At 53.4% G+C, this 22,164-nt stretch overlaps 1 long non-coding RNA gene across 1 annotated transcript; it reads right to left on the minus strand.

The window, feature by feature from the left end:
• Window positions 1-16,790: 16,790 nt before the first annotated feature.
• On the minus strand, window positions 16,791-20,543 carry LOC146397121 (uncharacterized). The gene is made up of 2 exons (XR_014826136.1): window positions 18,800-20,543; window positions 16,791-18,502 (listed from the first exon to the last, which is right to left on the minus strand). It is a non-coding gene; the product is annotated as an uncharacterized LOC146397121 (long non-coding RNA).
• Window positions 20,544-22,164: the final 1,621 nt, after the last annotated feature.

Consider the following 22,164-nt stretch of genomic DNA (forward strand, 5'->3'; position numbering starts at 1 on the left):
AAGGAGCTTGCTGGTCCAGGACCAAGAGCAGCCCCAGGCTGGAGGACTGGCTCCACCACCTAACACCCTGGTGCCTCTGTTCCCTCATCTGTAAAGTGGGACTGAGGACAGCCCTGTCCTCATAGAGATTTATGGGAAAATTAAGTGAGACTTTCTTTTAATGCTTTGAACGGTGCCTGGTGGAGCATGCACTTCAAAATGCCACACTTCTCTGCTCCCACTCTCATCCTCATCAGCAGTTCTCTGGTTCCTAAACTGGCGTCCTCTCATCCCCCTGGACCCTGCAGCGGGAGCCAGGTCCCTGTGCTACCCTGTGGAATCGCGGTCTCTAAAGCAGCCCCCAGACACATCCTCTCCCCCTGGAAATCACGCCCTGAAGGGTGGGCTGATCTTAGGGACTCACTTCCATGACTGGGACTCAGCAGAAGGGAGGAGACATCACTTCAAGATTAGGTTATAGAAAGACTGAGGCTTCCACCTCACTCTCTCCCATCGCTTTCTCTAGGAGATGCTGCTGCCATGTCACCAGGTCACCGGACAGCATTGTAGGGAGGCCCCTGTGAATGACCACTCCACACCCCCCATCAAGTCTTAAAATAACTGCAGCCCCAGCCAACAGGCTGATGGATCCTATTGACGATTCCAGACCCTCAGAAACTGGAATATAATAAATGTGTGTGAGCAGATTTCCAAGATTTAGCACCACAAAAGGAAGTATCTCATTAATATTTTTATGTGGATTATATGTTGACATAATTTTTGAGTATGTGGAGTTAAATAAAATATATTATTAAAGATTAAAAAATAAAATAAATGTGTGAATAGACATGAGCTTGGGTGTGCTTTGGTGCACAGAATAGATGACAGCCATAGCTCAGTGAGCTCCTACTTATCATTCAGGACCCAAGGGAAATGCCACCTCCTCCATGCAGCCTACCAAGGCACTTTGTATTCACCCCACAATCAGTTTCTCCCACTGGTTGTAAAGTCAGTTTACAGGACAAGCCTGCTCCCCCGGTGAGACTATGAACCCCTAGGGGGCAGGGACAGGTATTAACCATACCTGGATTCTCAGCTGGTCCTCAGTCAGAGTTTTTAAAAAATAAATAAATAAGTAACGAATTAAGCATGAACTGCCACCCAAAAGGCTTCCAACTTGAACACTTAGCCTCTGGCTCAAGAGCTGCTTAGCTCGCTCCATCCTGCATCATGCTGGCCAGCTGGGGGCTGGACCCAATGCTCTCTTTTCTCTTCCAGAGGATGTGATAATGCTTCCCAGAGCCACATCAGGGTGCCACTCACCAGCCCACCAAGCCAGCACACCCACCACCGCTGGGTGAGAATGCCCAGGGCAAGGCTCAAAGGTGGGAAGAAAGGGGGTCCCTGGCTTCCAGTGTCGCTTCTGGCCTAGTCACCTCCCAAAGGCCCCACCTGCCAACACCCTCACCTTTGGGGGTTAGATGTCAACACACGAGGTTTTGGGGAGTGGCTAGCATGTGACATGCACATTCAGCACACCCGCCGCCCCGAGGCTGGGGGATCCCAAGGCCACACTCCAGGCTGCTGGATGTCCTTCAGGCTTTTCACAGCACAGCTGTCAGGAGTCGAATGGTGACCCCTCAAAAGATAGTTCATACTCCAGACCCTGTGATGTGACCTTATTTAGAAAAGGGGTCTTTACGGATTTAATTTAAGGATCTCAGGATGAGATTATCCTCAATTTGGGTAGGACCCAAACCCAATGACAAGTATCCGTATAGGAGAGAGAAGAGGAAATGCACAAGGAAAGCCATGTGCAGACGGAGGCAAAGACGGGAGTGATGGGGCCACAAGCCAGGGAAAGCCAGTGGCCCCCAGGAGCTGGAAGTGGGGAAGGAGGGTCTGCCTCTTAGAGCCTCTGGAGGGAGCCCAGCCCTGCTGACTCGTAGATTTTGGACTTCTGGCCTCCAGAACTGTGAGAGGAAAAATTTTTGTTTGGGGTGTTGTTTGTTCGCTTTTCTTCTTACAGCCACACCCATGGCATATGGAAGTTCCCAGGCTAGGGGTCAAATCAGAGCTGCAGCTGCCGGTCTACGCCACAGCCACGGCAACACCATAGCCTTAACCCACTGACTGAGGCCAGGGATCAAACCTGCATCCTCACAGACACTATGTCGTGTTCTTAACCTACTGAGCCACTATGGGAACACAAATTTTTGTTTTTTCAAGGTTGCGGTCATTTGTCGCAGCAGCCGTAGGAGCAGTACAATGGCTTATGTAGAAAAGGATCCTATTTCTGCACTGGGGTCAGTGTTGTCTCACATTGTTAAGGACTGGTTTCCCCCATTTGCTTAAACTGGTGGTTTGGCAGAAACAGCCGCCCACAGTCAGCAGACACTGTAGCGCAAGTTGACTGATTCAGATGACAGCGTCACGCTGTAGATGACACAGAGGAGGTGGCAAGGCCGACTGCGCTTCCCGGTGCAGGAGCCCCCACGTCTGAAGGCCAGGGTCCCTTCAGGCTTGGACAATAAAACACGCGAGCCACAGCCCACCTCAGAGAAGCAAACGACGGCGGATGGTGGGGCCTCCGGGTCCACGGCCGTGGAAACTGGGGCCGCAGGTTTGGTGGAAGAAGCTGAGGTGAGGAAGCCACTGTCCTTCTCGCCCTGATTCCTCACCTGGCCTCACAGCTGGAGACTGGTTTGCCCCGGAATGGAAGACACTGGTCACAGGGGACGGCGGGGATGGCCAAGGAGCTGTCCCAAAATGACAGTGGCCACAACTAAGCTTGAGCAGACAAGAAACCATGGGTACAAAACCTTTCCTTCTAAAGCAGAGGAGCAGGAGTTCCCATGGTGGCTCAGTGCTAACAAGCCCGACCACTAGCCATGAAGACGCAGGTTCGATCCCTAGCCTTGCTCAGTGGGTTCAGGATCTGGTGTTGCCGTGAGCTGTGGTGTAGGTCACGGAGGCAGCTGGGATCTGGTGTTGCTGTGGCTATGGCGTAGCTGCAGTTCTGATTCAATCCCTAGCCTGGGAACCTCCATATGCCATGGATGCGGCCCTTAAAAAAAGACAAAAATAAAATTTTTTTTTAAAAATTTAAAAAATATAAAGTGGGGGAGTGAAGTTTGCTGGGTTCCCCTGAATCTACAGGCTGTGGCCCTAAGCCTCGGTGGGAAGCCGTGAGGAAGGAGGCCTCAGGGAGCTTACTAGGTTCAGATGAAGTCATGAGGGTGGGGCCCCCACCGTGGCATCGGTGCCTCCTAAGAAGAGACCCAGGGCCCTCTGCCGCATGTGAGGACAGAGTGAGAAGGCGGGGGGCCGTCTGAAGGCCGGGGAGAGGCCCTCCCGGAGATCCCAACCCTGCTGGCACCCTCGTCTTGGGCCTCTGGGCTTTAGAGCTGCAAGAAATAAATGTCTATTGTTTAAGCCCCCCAGTCGGGGTTATTTTGTCAAGGCCACCGGAGCTAAGACAGAAGTGACCATAAAACAATTATTGGGACATTTGACGCTTTTCTGTTTAAAGAGCAAGCTGTCTATGAGGTCACCCGATGACCAGGCCTATAAGGAACCATATCAGGTAGAGAACTGTCACTGGATGAATGCCCTGCCCTACTCCTGAGAGAACATTCTGGAAACCCTATGGGGGGGGGGGGTTGCTTCTTCAGCTGTGAAAGCCGGCAGGCATCTCCCGCAGAGCCAGCCTTGACAGGAGAGCCGGAGGGGAGGGGAGGATGGCGAGGGCTGTGAGTTAATAGACTGTGCCACTCTCGACATCCCCAACTGACTTCTCAGCAGAACCCGGCCAGGTTTTGAGATTTTTATCAACTATGGGGCTTCTCCGAACACAAGCCGGAAGGGTGTGAGGGAATATCAGTATTCAGCCAGCACCTCCTCATTATCCAAGTCCTTCTCCCAGCCGCCTGGGCCTGCCCCACGCGCCCAGCATGAGCCCGTCCCAGTAAACAGCTCTTTATACGACTCTGAAAGCCTTCATTGGTTTGTTTTGGTTACCACGCCACCACCCCCACCTCCCCCAACCCCACCCCCTCACCTCCAGCTTGGGGGCCTCCAGTGGGGTGACCACAGAGCCTCGGTTCCAGTCCAGGAACCAGGAACCTGTCTACAGAACAGAAACAGACCCGCAGACATAGAGAAGAGACTTGTGGTTGCCAAGGGGGAGGGGGACGGGAGGGGTGGATGGGGAGTTTGGGGTTGGTAGATGCCAACATTTACATATAGAATGGATAAGCCAGGAGCTCCTACTGTACAGCACCGGGAACTCTATCCAATCTCTTGGGATAGAACATGGTGGAAGAAAAGGAACGTCTATATATGTATGACTGGTCACTTTGCTGTACAGCAGAAATTGGCGCAACATTGTAAATCAATTATATGGGAGTTACCCGAGTGGCTCAGCAGAAACGAATCCGACTAGTATCCATGAGGACGCAGGTTTGATCCCTGGCCCTGCTCCGTGGTTTAAGGCTGCGATGTTGCCACAAGCTGTGGTGTAGGTCACAAACACAGCTCAGATCCCGAGTTGCTGTGGCTGTGGCGTAGGCTGGTGGCTACAGCTCTGATTCGACCCCCAGCCTGGGAACCTCCATATGCCACAAGTGTAGCCCTAAAAAGATCATCAATCAATCAATCAATACAATCAACTGTACTTTAATTTTTTTAATTTTTAAAAATAAAATTTTAAAAATTAAATAAAAACAGGATCCTCCAGGTGCAACAAAGGCACGTCAAGAGTCCCCCGTCCCAGGCCAGGTGAGCAGGCTAGGGCCAAGACTCAGAGCCAGGCTCGGGGCCCAGACAGCCAGCCCTGTCTTCTCACGAAGATCCTTCCCAGCAGTCAGGGGCCCAAGGTCACCGCAGGCTGCAGCACCAACCCTTTGAAGAGTCCTGGAATTTCAGCACTGAAAGATTTCCAGGGATCCCCTGGTCTTAGCACTTAAAGCATCTACAGTGACAAGCCACTGTGTTTTGGCTTTTAATTTCCAGCGCATTACAGATGGATACTTTGTATAATACAATAAAAAATGAATTTCTAGGAAAATGACATAAAAAAGATGCACAAAATGTAAGCCAACTTTTTTATTATATTTTATTATAATAGTATATATTATATTATTACATGCCATTACTCATTCAAATGCCTGTCAGCTCCTAAACACCTGCTCTAAATTCCTCTACTCACCTGGTCAATAACAGCTTGTGTGGCCCAGTCAGTCCTCAGGTCACATAATGAGGACCAAGGATCTGGCTCGGTCCGCCTGACCCAGGTCCCCTTACACAAAGCAGAGGGCTCGAGGCTGGGTGGGGGGCGGGGGCGGGATGTGTTCCAGCTCTACTCTCGGCAAATCAGGACATTGCTTCCTCTTCCCTGAGAGGCCCATCCGCAGTCTGTGCCCAGTGATGGAAGCGGCAGCCCTTGTGCCTCCCAAGATCAAGGACACGGAGACTGAGGGCTATGGGGAGTCCGGCCCACTCCTCACCTGCACCTTCACCTCCTCCCTCCCCATCCAGAGCCTATTGGTTAATTCTGGAAACCCTTCCAAGTCTGAGCCCCGATCAGGGGACTCTCCACCTGTAGCCTCGGAGGCTCGATGTCTCCTCCTTGTCACCCACAGGTGGAGCCGCTGGGCAGTTGCCCTTGGGCTCAGCCTGCCAGGCAGGGAGACCCTGAACCTCTCCTTCCCTGAGCAGATGCAGAGGCTCACAGCAGACGTGCCTGGAGGGCCTTTCTGGGTGATCAGATGCCAACAAGGGGCCGGTGATTAACGGGCACAGAGCGCTAGCCCTAGCCCAACAGCCGTCTTTCACCGAGCACCTCTGTGATGAGGCAACGGGCCAAACGCTTCTAACAGTGATCGGCTCTCACCCTCACAGCTGCGAGATGGGGGTCAGGATCATGCCCATTTAACAGATGAGGAAATCCAGGTAAACAGACTTGCCCGCTCAGCGTGTGAGGGACAGAGCTGGAACCCTCCCAGTTTCCCCCCTCTGTGAGGTCTCTTCCCAGAGCAAAGCCACGTGGCGCCAGCCAGGGGATGCCCACGTGGGAGAGATGTGTGCCACACCTGAGTAGCTCTTCTCCTGGTGACAGCCCCTGCCAGCAGCCCTGGCCCTCCCGTGGCCTCTGTGTCCCCAAGGCACAAGCCACCCCAATCCTGCTGCCCTGAGCGCCAGTCTAAAGATGATGGCTTTCCCTTCGGTGGCACTATCCCAGACATGAAGAAAGTTGAAAGTCTGCATGTCTGAGTGTGAGCCTGGAACGCAGGCAGAGGATCTCAGACTGCCTGGATCCCAGGAGGGTTGAGGGGACATAATTTGGGCTGTGCCTGCGACAGTCTATGAGGAGGGGAGAGATGAAACAGGAGACGGGAAGATGGGGCCCAGGTGCAGGGCTTTGCAGCCTGAGCAGGGAGGGCAGGTGGCAGCGTGAGGCATGGATGGAGGCCTGGCCATCACGGGGGTGTGGTAGGTACCAAAGCTGAGGGACAGACAAGGAACAGTCTCCTTCCAAGGGCCTCACTCGAGCCCCCATTCCCCCGCCCCTTCCTAGGCCCTTTTCTGGTTTCTTAACCATAAGGGGTGTGAAATCACTTTCAAAAACAACACTGTCCAGTTCAACCTGCCTGGCGACATCCCATCAGGCAGCCTGCAGCAGGGTGGCTGGCTACCCACTCACAGAAGAAATGTCACAAAGGGCCCACATCAATAACATGCCATGTCCAGGGAGTTCCCGTTGCGGCTCAGCAGTAAAGAACCTGACTAGCGTCCATGAGAAGGCGGGTTCGATCCCTGACCTCACTCAATGGGTTAAGGATCTGGTGTTGCTGTGGCTGTGGTGTAGGCAAGGCAGCTGCAGCTCTGCTTTGACCCCAGCCTGGGAACCTCCATATGCAACAGGTGCCAGGTGGAGCCTCACTGAGAAGTGATCCTGGGGCCCAAAGGCCTTGCACGTTCTCAGCCACAAGGAGAGGCTGGGCCAGCTCATCTGGGCAAAGCGTTTCCAGATGCTGCTTCACTACAGGGGGGCTTATTGGCCCATTTTAAAGATTAGGAAACTGAGGCCTATGGAGATTAGCAATGGATGACACAGAGGTAAGAATCAGAGTCAAGATTGAGTTCCAGTTCTTTAAAGGCCTAGAAAATTAGTCTGTACTTTGGGGAATTGAGTTGTCCACTGCACACAAAGTATGTTGGCTTTCTCAGAGGTCCTTTCTCCTGGAAAATATCTCCATTAAGTTAAAATTGAAATACGAAATCCTACACATGTGCTCACATGGCCCAGGGAGAGGGGAGACTGGTCTTCTGAGAACTGGAATCCACAGCAGAAGAGACACCAGCCTCGTGTTGTTCAGATTTGACTGGGCTCCTCCAGCGTCTCCTCCTGCTGGCACCATGGAGGGCTTGGGACAGCCTGCCAGCCCTGCCCCACCGCAACCAGCTCGCATGCGCTCTGTGTTTTCTCTGCTGCCCCCCCCCCATTTGGGGCTAAACAGATGAGAGGCAATGAGCAAACATCATTCTGAGAGCAGGTGCCAAGTTGAAGCCCTGGGGACTCAGGAGATACTAGACCTGAAGAGGAAGGGACAGCCCTGGCATGTGGTAGACTAAAGGGTTCCTAATGAGAAAAATGCCAGACAGTGGAAAAGAAAGCCATTGTCAGGTTTCCCTTGAACTGAGGGTCAGGAGCTTGGAAGGAGTGATTCTGGGTGCAGCAAGCAGCACGCATAATTTGTAAGATGCTTCCGGAAATAGGACTTGTGCAGAAACGACAAGTGTGACTCCCAAGGCCAGGTCATGAAAGACCTACTGATCTTGCGACTTCACTCGGCTCACTCGCACTGGGGGAAGCCAGCTGCCACATTGAGGCCCCTCGGGCCGCCCCGTGGCGAGGCCCACGTGCCAGGCACTGAGGTCCTCCGTGGAAGGAGGGCAGGTGGAGCCATCTCGGACATTGCCGTTCCAGCCCCGGGCAAACCTTCAAAGGATGGCAGCCTCCGATGGGAAACCCTAAGCCAGAGTCACTCCCACAATCCTGACCCACAGAAACTGTTGGAGACCGCGGAGGTTTTCAAGCACTGACTTTGGGGGCAATTGGTCACACAGTGAGAGTAACCAGTGCAACTCTACACAGCACCTGCTATTTGAGGCCACTCACCGGAAGAGAGGCGGTTCGGAGCCTCTGATCACTCCATAGCTAACTTAGATGGGGCCAGACTCCCAGCCGAGAACAGGAAGGGCTGGCCAGGCGGCGGCGTGGGGTGGGAGAGTGTGGCTGAGATGCAGCTGCTGAAATGCTCCTGCACGGAGAGGAAGGTGACGGATGAATGGAGTTAAGAGTGTCCCAGCAGAGGGTGCACAGCCAGCCTATGGAGAACGGAGACCAGAGTGATACTGGAAAACGTAATAATTTCCCAGACTCATCACGGTGTTCACAAGACCCGGCCAGCTGCCCAGGGCCTGGCCCAATGGAGGAAGGAAGAGGCCTGCAGGATGTTACAATTTTAAACCACCCTCCCTTCCCCCTGCCCCAAAACACATGAATTTTGGCTCTGGGCCCCGGTGGGACAGGACTCCAGGGCCCTGCAAATGAGTGCGTGGCCTCAGGGGGCAGAAGATCCCAACGCTATAACCTGGGCTGCTGGTCTCTAAGCCTTGATTTCTCCACCAACAGGACTGCAGTCAGAGTCCACCTTAAACATCACTTGACCGTGAAGATTAAATTCGATGAGGCTTTGGGGAGTTCCCACCGCGGCTCAGCAGTAACAAACCTGATAAGTATCCATGAGGATGTGGGTTTGACCCCTGGCCTCACTCAGTGGGTTAAGAATCCGGTGTTGCCATGAGCTGCGGTGTAGGTCACAGTCGCAGCTCGGATCTGGAGTTGCCGTGGCTGGGGTGTAGGCCGGCAGCTGTAGCTCTAATTCAACTCCTAGCCTGGGAACTTTCATAGGCCACTGGTGTGGCCCTAAAAGCAAAAAGGGAGAGAGAGAGTGTGTGTGCTTTGCAAACTGTAATGCCCCTACAAATAAATATATAAGGCCTTTTAAAATACAAAGTGCATCTTTACCCACTATTAAGGCACCAACTGTCTTAGGGATAAAATGAAAACTGAAACAAAATGCAACAGGCCAGAAGCTGGGCCAACACAAGGATTGCATGTCGTTACCAGATTCCAAGGACCTGAATTTAGTTCCCAGCTTCAGCTCGTCAGCTATGTGACCTTGTGCAAGTCCGTTTCCTCGTTTGCAAACCAAGGAAGTAGGAACTGGAAAACCTCCAGGGTCCCTTTAAGCCAAAAGTTCTCTGGATCTGTAATCTCTGCTACCTGGATAAGCTTCTGGAGAAAATGCCTCAAGTATTTTCCACGAAATCACCTGGGTTAGCTAAAATAGCTTTACACATTTGCTTTGCAATTGCTTTCCTCCTTCTCTATCTGTTGGAGTATTGTCTATCATAAAACTAGAAGATCAAAACAACGTAATTAATAAAGTTAAATGAATGGGGAGATGCTAAATTTTGTGCCCCCCAGAGACAGGGAATTTGCAAAAAGTTATCACACACTTACTTGTCCAAAAAGATAATGCATCTAAACTACAAAGAACAGAAATTGTATGAGCCATTCTCCAAACCACAAAATCTAACAAAAACTAGACCACAATGCCAAAAATTTGAAAACCAAAGATGACAGGTGACAGATGATAGATACATATATACGTACATAAACAGACAACTTACATGAAAACTAAAATGTCCTTATTGGGTTCAGAAAATTCATACTACATACAATAGAAAATTAGGATACAGCATCAAAACTTATAGCATACCACCAAAGCTGTGTTGGGAGGTAAATTCATAACATAAAGCTGCCTTCATTATTAAAATAAAACAACACAGTTCCCACTTCTGGGACAACAGAGTAACTTTATGGATCACCCCCTAGTGAAAAAGCACAGCTGGAAAAAATGATTTGAAAAATCAATACATACGCATTTAAAGTCGTTGGCAACTGTCCTAAGGGCATATGACAAATGGAAGAAGAGCAAGTCTGTGGCATCGCAGCCACCAGCTGCTTTCACCCTCCCTCACTCCAGCTCAGCTCGGCAGAAGCTTCACTCCATGTAGGTGTGCCCAAAAAGCCAGGGCTCCCTCACCCCTCGAACCCTAATCAAGGCTTACATATCTCATCAGGAGAGACAGGCCCCCATCACGTCTCATGCCCTGCACCCCTGCTCCAGGTTGAAAAAACTAAATTTCTGGTGCACGTGACTGAGAGGTCAAGGCAACCTTCCAGCCATGGTCAGAGGACAGAGGCTCTACCCCAAGCAGGACAGGCCAAGGGGACAGAGGGGCCCAACGGCCGGCTGGCTCACAGGGCACAGGAAGAGACAACTAAGGAGACCAGAGGCACCCAGGACTGGAGCACAGAGAGTTTGCACAGCTCAGGAGAAAAGAAAACTCTCTGACGTGCTCCCAAAAGAATGGACTCTATTTGAAACAGAATGCAGGGAAGTTCAAGCTCAAGGACACTCTTGAAAACAACAGCCCCTCTTAATTAAGAAGGAGGCGGTCAACCCCAGCTAGCCAGTCCACCAGAGAGAACCAGGGAAAGAGACAGCCAAGAAGAGCCCCCACTGGGCTCCAAGCAAACCTCAGAGACGGGCCTCAAAATCTCCCCCTGTCTAAATTTAATTGGATCAGACTGTGGAGCAGTGTATGCTCTGGGGCATTTTAAAAACAATAGGGCGATCAGCAGGTGGAGTCTGTTACCAACTGAGGCTGACAGCTTAACAGAGAAATCAGGAAACACAGAGTCAGAGACAGCTCTGCTGAGACCACTGTCACCCCAGGGTGCTGAGCGCCTGCTGATGGCTGCACCCCGTGAGGATTATGAAGGTTCTAAAATTGCTTGTGGTGGGGGATGCATAACCCTGAGCGTATACTCAAGACCACTGAGCCGTGCATTTTAAACAGGTGAACCATGTGCTGGGTGGCTTGCCTCTCAACAAAATCATTAGTAAAAAAAAAAGAATACAAAAAATAAATGACCCACATATTCATTGCAATATCTGAAATGAAAAATCCAATCTTCAGAAAGGAGTAAAGCAGTAAAAACAAAACTAAACGACTTGGACAATTGAAGAGGTGATGGAATTAATTTTAAAAATTAATTTTTGGACATTGGTCCACTCCTGTTTCTCTTTAAAACCGTCCAGATTTCTGCAAAATACTTTCAAGTGCTCCCAGAAAAATTCTCATTTTGAAAGACCTTCTCTTATTTGACTCTTTGGCCTTTGGATGGAGCAGAGTTTCCACAGGATGCCCCTAGGAAAGCGTCTGTTCCCTCAGATCCCTGCTCTGTCTTCTTCCTCTGACTAAGTCCTTATCAAGTGCCCGGTGGGTATGGCTCCCCATCCTGGGTTTGCAGTTTCACCATCGATACAGCCCACACCCAGAGGTGGTGCAAGTGCAGCAACCCCAAGAGCCAGGGAGAAACTAGCCCTCAGCTCCAAAGGCTTCTGGCCAGATCCCAGCCCTGGGAAGGAACTTCATTTTCCCAGAAGTCCTTTCAGCTAGGTCACCACTCACCACGATGTGATCAGAGGGCTGTGGCAGCCACCCGCCTGCAGAAGAAATTCTCTCATTCAGGAACCTCATGGTCCATAGTCTCTGCCCCAGTCTAGGCAGGTCACGTAGTCTCTCTGACCCTCAGTCTCTTCATCTATGCAGTGGGCCTACTATTGCACGGATTAAGTAAAAGATTGTATGTGTTTGGGCCTTCCGTCCTTTCTTCCTCAACTGTCACGGGCCAGGGGCTCTCTCCAGTCTCCTGTCCACTCCCTCAGCTGCCTTGGCTCCTGTTGGGGAGGAAGGAATTTTCCTCGACCCTTCTAGATTCTTCCAGCTGGTCTACACATGAAATTGACATGAGCCAGGTTAAAAGGAGAAAATCACAGAGAAGGTTACGACCCTGCATGCGTGGGAGAGACCCGGGGAAACTGAGTCACTTATCCCAATGGCCAAAGCTCTCACCTTACATGTCGCCTTCAGCTAAAGACAACGAGAGATGTTGGAATCAGGAGTTGGGGACTTCAATAGGAAGAAGATGACTCTCCTGCAGGCAGGGAAGCAAAGGTTTGGCAAATAAATATCTGCCAGGCCTCGCAAAGACAATGGTCACAGAGTGGACTCGGATCTCTATAAGCATCTCCCCCCGACCCACCCCAACCCATATCCTCTGCAGACATCTCTGTAATAGGCCCTCTATCTAAATCCTTCAGGTAGTTGGGGGGAATTTCGGTTTCTTCCTGAGTCTTTTGGGCATTGATCATTTTTCAGCTCAAAATAATCAACATGCTGGAGATATTTGGGGGTGACAAATTTTGTCCCCTACACTCCAAGTAGACTCCATCCTGGGTTCCAAGGAACCCCAAGGTCTCCAATTAAGAGCCTCTCAGTCTGACTTAAACTTAAGTTGAACCAAAGTTGAGTGGCCCAGAATTTAACGACCATATCCAACCAGGTAGACAGGGACCACCGGCCCCCAGTTCTTTGGTCTGCTTTCTGGGCTACGGAACCCAACCCTGTAGCCAGCCCCAGTGGCAGGTGATGGATTCCAGGCGCTGGGTGGCCTTGACAAACCCCAACGCCCACTGATGTTTATAAAGCCAGCCTCTGGGAGTTGTCTCTGCCACCAAAACGGTTTAGCGGCCCCATCTCTGGATTGAGCAGCAAAGCACAGAGGCCTTCTGAGAGCACACCCAGAAAGGCGGCCCTGGCAAGGCCCCCAGTGCCTGGACAAGTTGAAGAACTGGGAGTCAAGGTGAAGTCTTAGAGCAGGGGGCATGTGGGCCACATCTCCTGCTACTGATGACAGGTGGGCCTTGAGCCCTGAGACCAGGCCATCAGACAAGGTCTGAGGCAGCTACTCTCCCAGGGAGGTCCTGTCCCATGAGGGGTGTTGAGTCCCTCAGTCAGCCTGATTTTCTCTCCACACGTGGGGAAGGACAGTTTCTCAGGCCCACAGCAGAGCCTGGCACCTCTGCATCCAAGGGCAGAGAGGGGCCTTTGATGCAAAAGTATCTCCGAGGAAGGTGAGGTCCAAACGAGACGTGAGCCCTTCGGCCCTCTGATGCTTCTGATGCTCTGCTCAGGGGCCTGGTTACTCAGGGCTCCTCCCTCCTCTGCCTCCTCCATAGGTTGAATCATGGCCTCCCAAAAGCCAGAAGAATAGATCGGACGGAGAGACCCCCAGGGAGGATGCCATGAGACAATGGGGACGGCAGCTGCAGTCCAGGTAAGGTTGGCCCCCACTGGGAGCTGGGACGAGGCCAGGGCTCCCCCGGGAGCGTTGCCCCGCTGACACCTGAATTTCTGACTCCCAGCCTCCATTCTCAACACAGGCTCGGCACGCCTCACCCAGTGGGCTCCAGCACCAACCTCCAAGTCAAGAGACTGAGCTATTTCTACTTTTCCAGCAGCAGGAAGGAAAAAAACAACTTGGATCTGAAAGCAGAGGGAGAATTAAGAAAGTAAGAGAATGGATCTCTGTCGTCTAAAGCCATTCGGGACGCGGGGCTTCACTATGGTTAATGCCGGCCCCAAGTTCGAAGCCTAATCCCACCCAGCCCCTCTGTCCACGTCTCTCAGGGACCCAGACCTGGGGGCGGGGATGCTGAGAATCCCGCTGGAGGCAGAGCTCAGCTGAGGCGTCAGGGAGGTGGTCCAGGGATGCGCAGGACAAGAGAGGGTGGGCAGGAGGGAAAGAGAAGCGGGGTGCTGTCTCTTGGCAGAGAAGGGACCCCGGAGAGTGGAATCGGGTAAACAGAGAAAGTCTCAGATCCTTTCCAGCTGTGATCTCTGCCACGGCTGGGCCTAGAATCCAATGGAGTCCCCTCTTGACTTTTTTGAAAACCTGGGGCTCCTGCCAAGAGAAAGAAAAAAGCCCCGGACACACCTAGTTCCTATCTCAACATATATTTGATAAGGGCAGGGTCCTGCGCTGCCCCAGCCTGTAAGTGACTCCCCAGCCCCCCCACCCAGCCAAGTTCACACCAGGCTCAGAGCTCACTGGGTCCAGCATCTTCCTCCGAGTCAGGAGAATTCCAGTTATTTCTACTTTTCCAGCAACAGGAAGGAAAAAAACAACTTGGATCTGAAAAGCAGAGGGAGAATTAAGAAAGTGCCTCTGCTCCAGGCATCTTTTTTTTTTTTTTTTTTTTTTTAACCACTGGCTGGGTAATGAATAATTTATAGCCAAGAATGTTTGTGGGGGGGATAAAACTGTTGACAAGTCAAGAAAAACCTCTTAGCAGCCTAGCGGGGCAATCCATCTTCAAGAAACACGTTTCAAATGCATGGTTTGTGGAGATGCTGGTTGAAGTTGTTTCCTTTCTCTCTCTTTTTTTTTTTTCTTCTTTTTTTATCTATATGGAAATCGGTGGGTGCTGAAATGCCTTTCACTTCAACACGAACTGGGGCTGAATGATATCCCAGGCGAGACTTAAATCATCGCTTCATACCGCAAGAAATAAACACCCAGCAGGGCAGGGACCCTCAGAGGCCCTCAGTGGAGGATACCAGGGACTTCTGGGGAGCTGGACAGAGGCGTGTGTCTACTCCAGGCAGCACCCCCCTCCTGCTCCTGCAGAGATGAAGCCGGTTTGATGCACAGGTACTCTGAGGGGTACACTGCACCTGAACAGCTTTGTAACCAGGACGGGGTGGGGGACTTGGTCCCCTCGGTCCCTCCTTCCTCCCCTCCTTCACCTGGCAGAGAGGAGACCCTTCAGCCCAGCGACACAGGTAGCCTGGAGGTAGCCTTCAGCCCATCCGCATGGCTTGTCTGGAGGGTGCTCCCCACAAAGAACAAGGGGGCCCCAATCTGGGACACAGAGAACCCCCAGGGGCAGGTGGATGGAGACAGAACAGAGCTGAGGAGGAGCTGGAGTTGCTGGAAATGAAAAGAGGGCTGGGCCAATGGGAACCCCCCCCCCAAACCAGAGCTCATGTGCAACCCTCGGGCTCAGGTATTTTTCCATCAATGGCTCTTTTGTGGCCTATTTCTGCCCCCACCCCCAGCTGCCATGAGACACCCTGCAGGGTGATGTGATGTGGGGCCCCCAGAGATTTGAGATTCAGTAGATCTGGGGGAATGGCATTTTTGTTTTCCTCTCACCACGCATTTTGATGCAAACCGGGCTAAAGGCCCCTCCTCTGAAAGTAAAGCAACGACCCGCCTCCAATTTTCTGATACAATCCCTGTTTCATAGAACTTAGCAATGAAGGTGATTTATACTAAAATGGGAATCCTTCTGTTTTGCTCCCTTTTAAGTCCTTGAGAAAAATTAATGTTCATATCTAAAAACCTGTTGCTGAATCTCCTGATCCAATGTGGGGTTTGCAGCATCCCACCGCTCTTCGCCAAGAGTTCCTTGACTGTTGAAAAGAAGACAGAGGAGAGCAGCTTCAGAAGGATTTCCAGAATGGACCATCATAATGGCTTCTTCCAAAATGGATTTACATTGATCCTATTCATTCATTTCATCTCATTTTGCTTCGTGTATAATGGCTTCAGCGTCTACAGAACAAGCCAGAGAATTAGGCCTGAATATCTGATCTCCTATGAGACGCAGCAAGGACCACATCTGGCGTCAGTGCTGGTCCTGGTCATATTTCCTTTCTCTCCTCTAGACCAGCCTCCGTGTGACAGCAAAGGCCCCGTCCAGGCTTCCTCCCTGTTAGGCACTTCCCACGGGCACAGGACCTGGCACACGGGAGGCACTCAGGAGTAAGTCCCCTTGCGACCCCTGTTGGGCCTCCCTGGACACCCGAGGCCCCTCTGCCATGGGCAACCCCTAACTCCTGACAACACACAAATGCCTCAGAGGAAGGAAGTCACCGTTCTCCCCAGATGGTGAGCTCTGGGAGCTGGTCGGGGTCCAACCTGAGCAGCACCGTCCACCCCCTGAGCTCACAGTCCCGCCATGAGGTGGCTCAGAGCACAAACGACACTTCCCTCCAAGTCCCCTCGGGGGACCGATACTCCCCAGCTGGCCAATGACCGGCAGACCGCACAGACAAAGACATGATCAGTTACATGCCTTTCTCAAGCTGGCCCCCAGGAGATGCTCTCCAACCCCGCCAAGGGCGTCGGGACCACAGGCCTCCGCCATAGGGCTGGGGGCCGTCGGAGTCTGCAGGGGTCGAGGTGCAGGGCCGACCCTACAAGACGCAGAAAGGAAAGGGCAACCTCGGCAGGGGGGAAAGTCGGGGCAGGCCCTCACTGAATTAGGCCTGAATATCTGATAACAGTCCTTGGTCTTTATTCCATCTTCATCCGAGTGGCCGAGCTCACCGCACACCCCAAGAGAGACCAAGACCTCAGTCAGTCTTCCCGGACCTGCAGACCTTGACCGCTGACCACACCCATCTGTCCCATCTCAGAACGGGCCCAGATTACCCCCCAGCCAATGTCTCTTCCAGAACGCTCCAGGCCCTTCCAGGCTGGGCCCTTTGCTTCTCTAGGTACACACCCTGTGAAGCGCTTCTGTTTTTCTGAAAAGCATGTGCCATGGTCAAGAGTGCCAGTCACAGAGGACGGGTGGCACAGACCCGCTGCTGGTGCAGCCACGATCACGCAGACTTACCACCAGCAGCCTCCAGGGGGACGCGCGACTCCCCAGCCCCACTGCCTCCCCTCTTGAACGTTCTCCTGGGAGTTCATCAAATGAAAACCCTGGTTCTGAGGTGGAAAAGCCTCTTAGAAGGTTAATAGCGAGTGGATAGAGCAATAAATGTAATGATTTAATTCTTCAAGGATGGCTAAACAAGCTGCTGTTTACCAAAGTCTTAGTAGATAATTACTAACAGATAATTACGAAAAGCTGCCGGATTGCTGCTGCCCCAGAGATGGCCACAGACCAAATCCACACAAGTCGCTTTCTTGGAAGAACCCAGGCAAGACTCTCCATTGTCCTCTCTTCTTGCTTCTTCCCTGGCTCTGCCATCACTGGAAAGCTCCCTTGGGTAAATACTTATCTCCCAGAGAGGCGCCACGATTCTAAGCCGGCTCCTGAAACAGCCTGTTTCCCTGATCAGGGCAGGTTAGCAAACCAGGGGCAGTGGGACATTTGCGTCAGTAACGCAGTTCTGGGACAAGTTTTGATGGAGGGGCTCAGAGGTACATCTGTGCCTTGAGCCCTCCCAGGTGGAGGGAGGGCTGAGGTTGGCCCTTGGGGAACACTGGTCACCTGACGAAGCAATGGGTCCCAGAGCCTGAGAAAAGAAACAAGTGTGTAACCCGTATAGAACGTGGGTGTCCTTGGGCCTCCGCTGCTCTCGCCCCAAAAGTTCACACCATCTCCCACCCTGTGCCCCCTCCCCCAACTCCAAACACCCCCACCCCTAGAGAGAAGTCCAACCCCCAAAAAGCACTGGATGAGTGACCAGACCTTCCCATCTCCTACTCACACGCTGGACCTGATAGAGAGCTTGTCCCCTTGTTCCTGAATCTTTTCCTCTTCCAAAGTGTCCCACTCATCCCCCAAGGGGGTCATGCTTTAATTCCAATCCTGGCTTCTAATAGAGAAGCTCTTTCTCCTTCCTTGCACTGTTCAAAGTCTGATGCATGTGCTCCATCTAAGCTGCTAAGCATGGCCTAACCCAGACTGGATGGGCATTGGGCGGGGTGGGGCTCGACTTTGGGTTCTTGCCTAGAGTTCTTGCGACTGGAATCCAACCAGCTGGATCATGGACATGGTTCCTCTGCTGCCCCACCCTGGCCTGGCCCTTCCTGCCACAACCCTGCCCTCTGATAACCACACACCCCCACCCCCATGCCTGACCCCCCGCCCCAGCCCATCAGGGTTCCCCAGGTGGCTGCTCCAATCCCAGTGGTACCTGGGGCTTCACCCCTCCCAAGGCCATGGTGGAAACACACCATGGCCTCAGAGCCTCTCTGTGGAACCTTCCTGGACAGCGGGCGGAAGGCACACCTCCTCTTGAATCACTCTGACACAGAGCACCGCTGAGGAGGCAGCCCAGGCTCCTGCAGCCGGAAGGCAGCCCTGTGTGACAGGCTGAGGACAAAGGACTGCTTCACAGGAGCCCCTGGTCAGGCACGCTCCGTCGGCCACAGGGAGATGCAAGGAATTCACCAGATTTTGTGGGCCTGATTTCTCTGCAACACAGCTCCCCCGAAGTTGGGGAGCATCTCACAAATGCACATCCCAGATACACCGAACAGAGAAAATCCTCCCACCAACCTGGGCAGCCCCTAGATTATAAGTGCCATCTCAGCAGACCTGGCAGGGCTCAATTTCAAAATTTCGATGAACGTTTTCATAACCACATTTAAAAAAAAAAAAAAAAAAACCACTGCATTCCTCATTCGGTTTCTATGGAAGAAAATTCCAGCTGGATTTTTCTAACTTAAGGTTTGTTCAAGTCAGATAAGATCTCCTGAATCTGAAGGCAATGAGTAAATCATTACTAGACCCTTCTTAGGGAGTTCCCGTCATGGCGTAGTGGTTAACGAATCCGACTAGGAACCATGAGGTTGCGGGTTCGGTCCCTGCCCTTGCTCAGTGGGTTAACGATCCGGCGTTGCCGTGAGCTGTGGTGTAGGTTGCAGACGCGGCTCGGATCCCGCGTTACTGTGGCTCATGGTGTAGGCCGGTGGCTACAGCTCCGATTCAACCCCTAGCCTGGGAACCTCCATATGCCGCGGGGGCGGCTCAAGAAATAGCAACAACAAAAGACCAAAAGACAAAAAAAAAAAAAAAAAAAAATAGACCCTTCTTAGGAATGTTCTAGTGATACAGCTGGCTTCCTGCTCAGGGAGGGGGGTAGGTGGGGATCGGGGCCCCCAGACCACATTGTCCAAAAGTGGCCCTTTTACAGCATTTTCTTCCAAGGTGATATGTGGCAACAACAGCCATTAGGCCATCACAACCAGTCCATAGAGGAACTGGGGCAGAAGCAAGGCTACTGCACGGGCAGGTCAGGCTCGCTCTGTTCTCCTCTCACTCCCGACCCCCCGTGGAAACCATCACCACGCCCCAGGGACAGGTGGCACTGGCAGGCACCTCGGGCCCACCTCTGACCCTGCTGCTCCTTGGGGGAGGAGTCAGGGGAGCTCCCACTCCCCGTCCCTCTGTGTACACGGCCCCACGTCCTGCTCCTCTCACCTGCCTGGGCCGAGACACCGATCTGAGGGCAAACCTCAGACGGCCCGGGAGGAGCCAGCAGGTGAGCGGGGCTGCATCATCTTTCCTGTGGTCAGCCCGCCCGCCTGTGCTGCAGGTCCCCATGGAATCTGGCCTCAGGGCCCCAGCCGGGCCCTCCGCTACCCAGGCTCACTTTTCTCCTTCTCTGTTCCATGCACCTCCCTGCTGCCTCCGGGGATCCGCTCCCCACAAGCCTGTGGCCCCCACGCCCTCATCTCAGTCTTGCGCCCTGGGGCCCCACACGAGGCCTGGCGTGGAGTAGGCCCCTCACCCCCATCAACAGCCCCAGGATGAACAAAGGAAGTGTCCTGTGTTTGGCGACGTGAAGTTCCTTCCAGGAGAGTCACACAAACGTACATGAGCCGGGTCTCCTAATGCCCTGACCCCACCCTGCCAGCCCTGAGCTGCATCTCAGCCAAGCACAGTCGCCCTGAGCCAGCAGCAGCCACAGAACCCGCAGCATCAGTGGTCCTGCGTGGTGTTGTCTGCAGGCCCCACAGGGAGGCTCGGAGGCCCATGATCCTCAACCACCAGGCAGGCATGTTCCCGCAACCCCAGCCCGCAAATGGCTCCGAGGGGAAAGTCAGAGCCATAATTGCTTTCTGCCCAGCGTGCGTCTGGGCGCTCAGACCTCTGGGGAGACACAGTCACACAGGTCCATCAGACAGGGGCAGCACCCACCCCCAGTCACCCTCCCAAACACCTTCCAGAAGAGTCATTGGAAAGAAAAAGCAGGCCCCTGTGGGGACCTGGGAACCTGGAGCACACACAGAAAGCTGAGAACATGCACAGCGCCAGGGATGCTGGGGGTCCTGAGCCCAGAGCCCCTGCTCCCCCTGCCTGGTAGTTAACGTCCTCTCCAGGCCTCAGTTTGTCCAATGAAGAAATGAGGGGGTGGGGGAGACAACCTCCAAGAAGCCAGCCCAGCTCTGACCTTCATCTGCTGACCCATGACCCCGAGCACCGGGTCCGGGAGACAGAGACAGATGCTCCCTGGAAAGGGTGTTTGTTGGTCCCTTATCCTTGGAAAATCCTACACACAGCCTCTCCTGGAAACACACACGGCCCTACTGAAGGTCCTGAGAAGGCCTGCAGCACAGAGTCCAGAGCACACATGGAGCTCGGAGTTTTCCTAATGCAGGTGACCACCAGAAAAATCACACGTGTTGCAAGTTGACAAGCCGAGTACCTGCCGTCATTATCAGTGTTCCTCTCAGGAGTCCGTCTCTTTGGGATGAGGGGTCAGAAGAACCCGCTCTGATAACAAAGACCCCAGCGCAGGTGTCTCCGGGTGTGGGAGAACAAGAGACCAGGAACAAAGAAAGGAAACCTGAAACCTTGAACAGCGACTTGTTCCTGTTTGCGGCAGAGGGTGGCCAGCGGCGGGGGAGCCGGCCTCTCCGTCTGGCCTTCTCAGCCTGCACGTCCCTTCTCCCGTCATCTCTGAGCGTCCGAGGATGAAATCAGGGGTTGGGGACAGGGCAGCCCGGCTCTGATGATCGCCTCCCGGACAGTGACCCCGCTGGGAAAGAGGGGAGCTTGCTGGTGTCCAGCTTGACTCTTACCTTTCCGGCCCCACCCCTGTTCCTGCTCTGGGGTTCCCCTCTCCGCGAAGCCCACACCATCTCCCCAGCTGCCCCAAACAGAAATAAAGACGTCACCCTTCCTCCTCAACCCGCCACCTTGCTGCGTCCAGGAGCCAACACCAGTTCATTCCCTCAGACCGTCCCCTCTCCCTCCCCTCTGTCATTTGACAGCAAAGCTTTATGGGGTGCCTCCCACGTGAGGGCCACTGCCTTCATCTCTCTCTCTCTGTCTTTTTAGGACCACACCTGAAGCATATGGAAGTTCCCAGGCTATGGGTTGAACTGGAGCTGCAGCAGCCAGCCTACACGACAGCCACAGCAATGCCAGATCCGAGCCGTGTCTGAGACCTACACCACAGCTCACGGCAATGCTGGATCCTTAACTCATCGAGAGAGGCCAGGGATCGAACCTGCAACCTCGTGGATCCTAGTCAGATTCTCAACCTGCTGAGCGACAATGGGAACTCCTGCGCCTTGAATTCTGTCACTGCCGGCTCCCTCCAGTATCCTCGAGCAGAGCCCAGGATGCCCTTCTTGGTGAGACCCAGAGCCACCCCCCTCCCCACCCCACCCCCACCCAGGGCTGGAGCTTCTGTACTCCCCCACCCAGACCCCGCAGGGATGAGCTGTCACTACGGGAGGTCACCCGGAGAGAGTCCCTGGCCCTGATGGTTGTAAGCACCTCCCGTCACAGATCTCAGCATGAGCACCTGCTCCCAGGGCGGCCCCAGGACACCACCTCCCTGCCAGGAGGCTGCTCCAGTGCGTCAAGGATGGGGCTGCGATGGGGCCGGGGCAGGGCCTGAGCCCCTCTGACCTCCAAGGCCTTTCCAAGGCCCAAACTCAGTCACCCATGACAGTGCAGGGGAGTCTGTTCTTCTAGGAAACGGGGGTGCAGACGGGTAGCCCTGCCCCTTCCATCTAGACTGCGAGCAGACCCAGCCTGCTCTGAGCAGGGGAAGGACAGGCCGCAACCCTGGATGGGCTCAGACAGCATCTCCACGCTCCTGCCAACCTCCCACCTCTGGCCCACCGTGGTCAGTGTCCTCTCTCTTGCTGGCTGGCTCACTTGTGATCCATGGGGTCCTCCTATTTGCTTCTGGAGCCACAGAATGTGACCACGGGTGACAGTGAACAAGTATAGCTCCAGGTCTTCCTGCCTTGCCCCTGAGCTGGCTAATCTGTCCCTGCCAGGTCACTCCTTGGGGACACAGGTCTCGCTGGGACAGACCCAGAGTCTTGGATGGGTGTGAGAGTGGGTTGTCATGATGACTGAGCAGAGTGTCCCCCGTGGCCTAGAGGAACAACTGTGTTTCACCCTGGAGAAGGGGTCTTCCAGGAGTGGC

This window comes from Sus scrofa, chromosome 14, assembly GCF_054392235.1.
Source record: "Sus scrofa isolate SSC_HxYL_T2T_F1_AM1 chromosome 14, Sscrofa_HxYL_maternal_Yorkshire_Landrace_v2.0, whole genome shotgun sequence".
NCBI classification, from domain to species: domain Eukaryota; kingdom Metazoa; phylum Chordata; class Mammalia; order Artiodactyla; family Suidae; genus Sus; species Sus scrofa.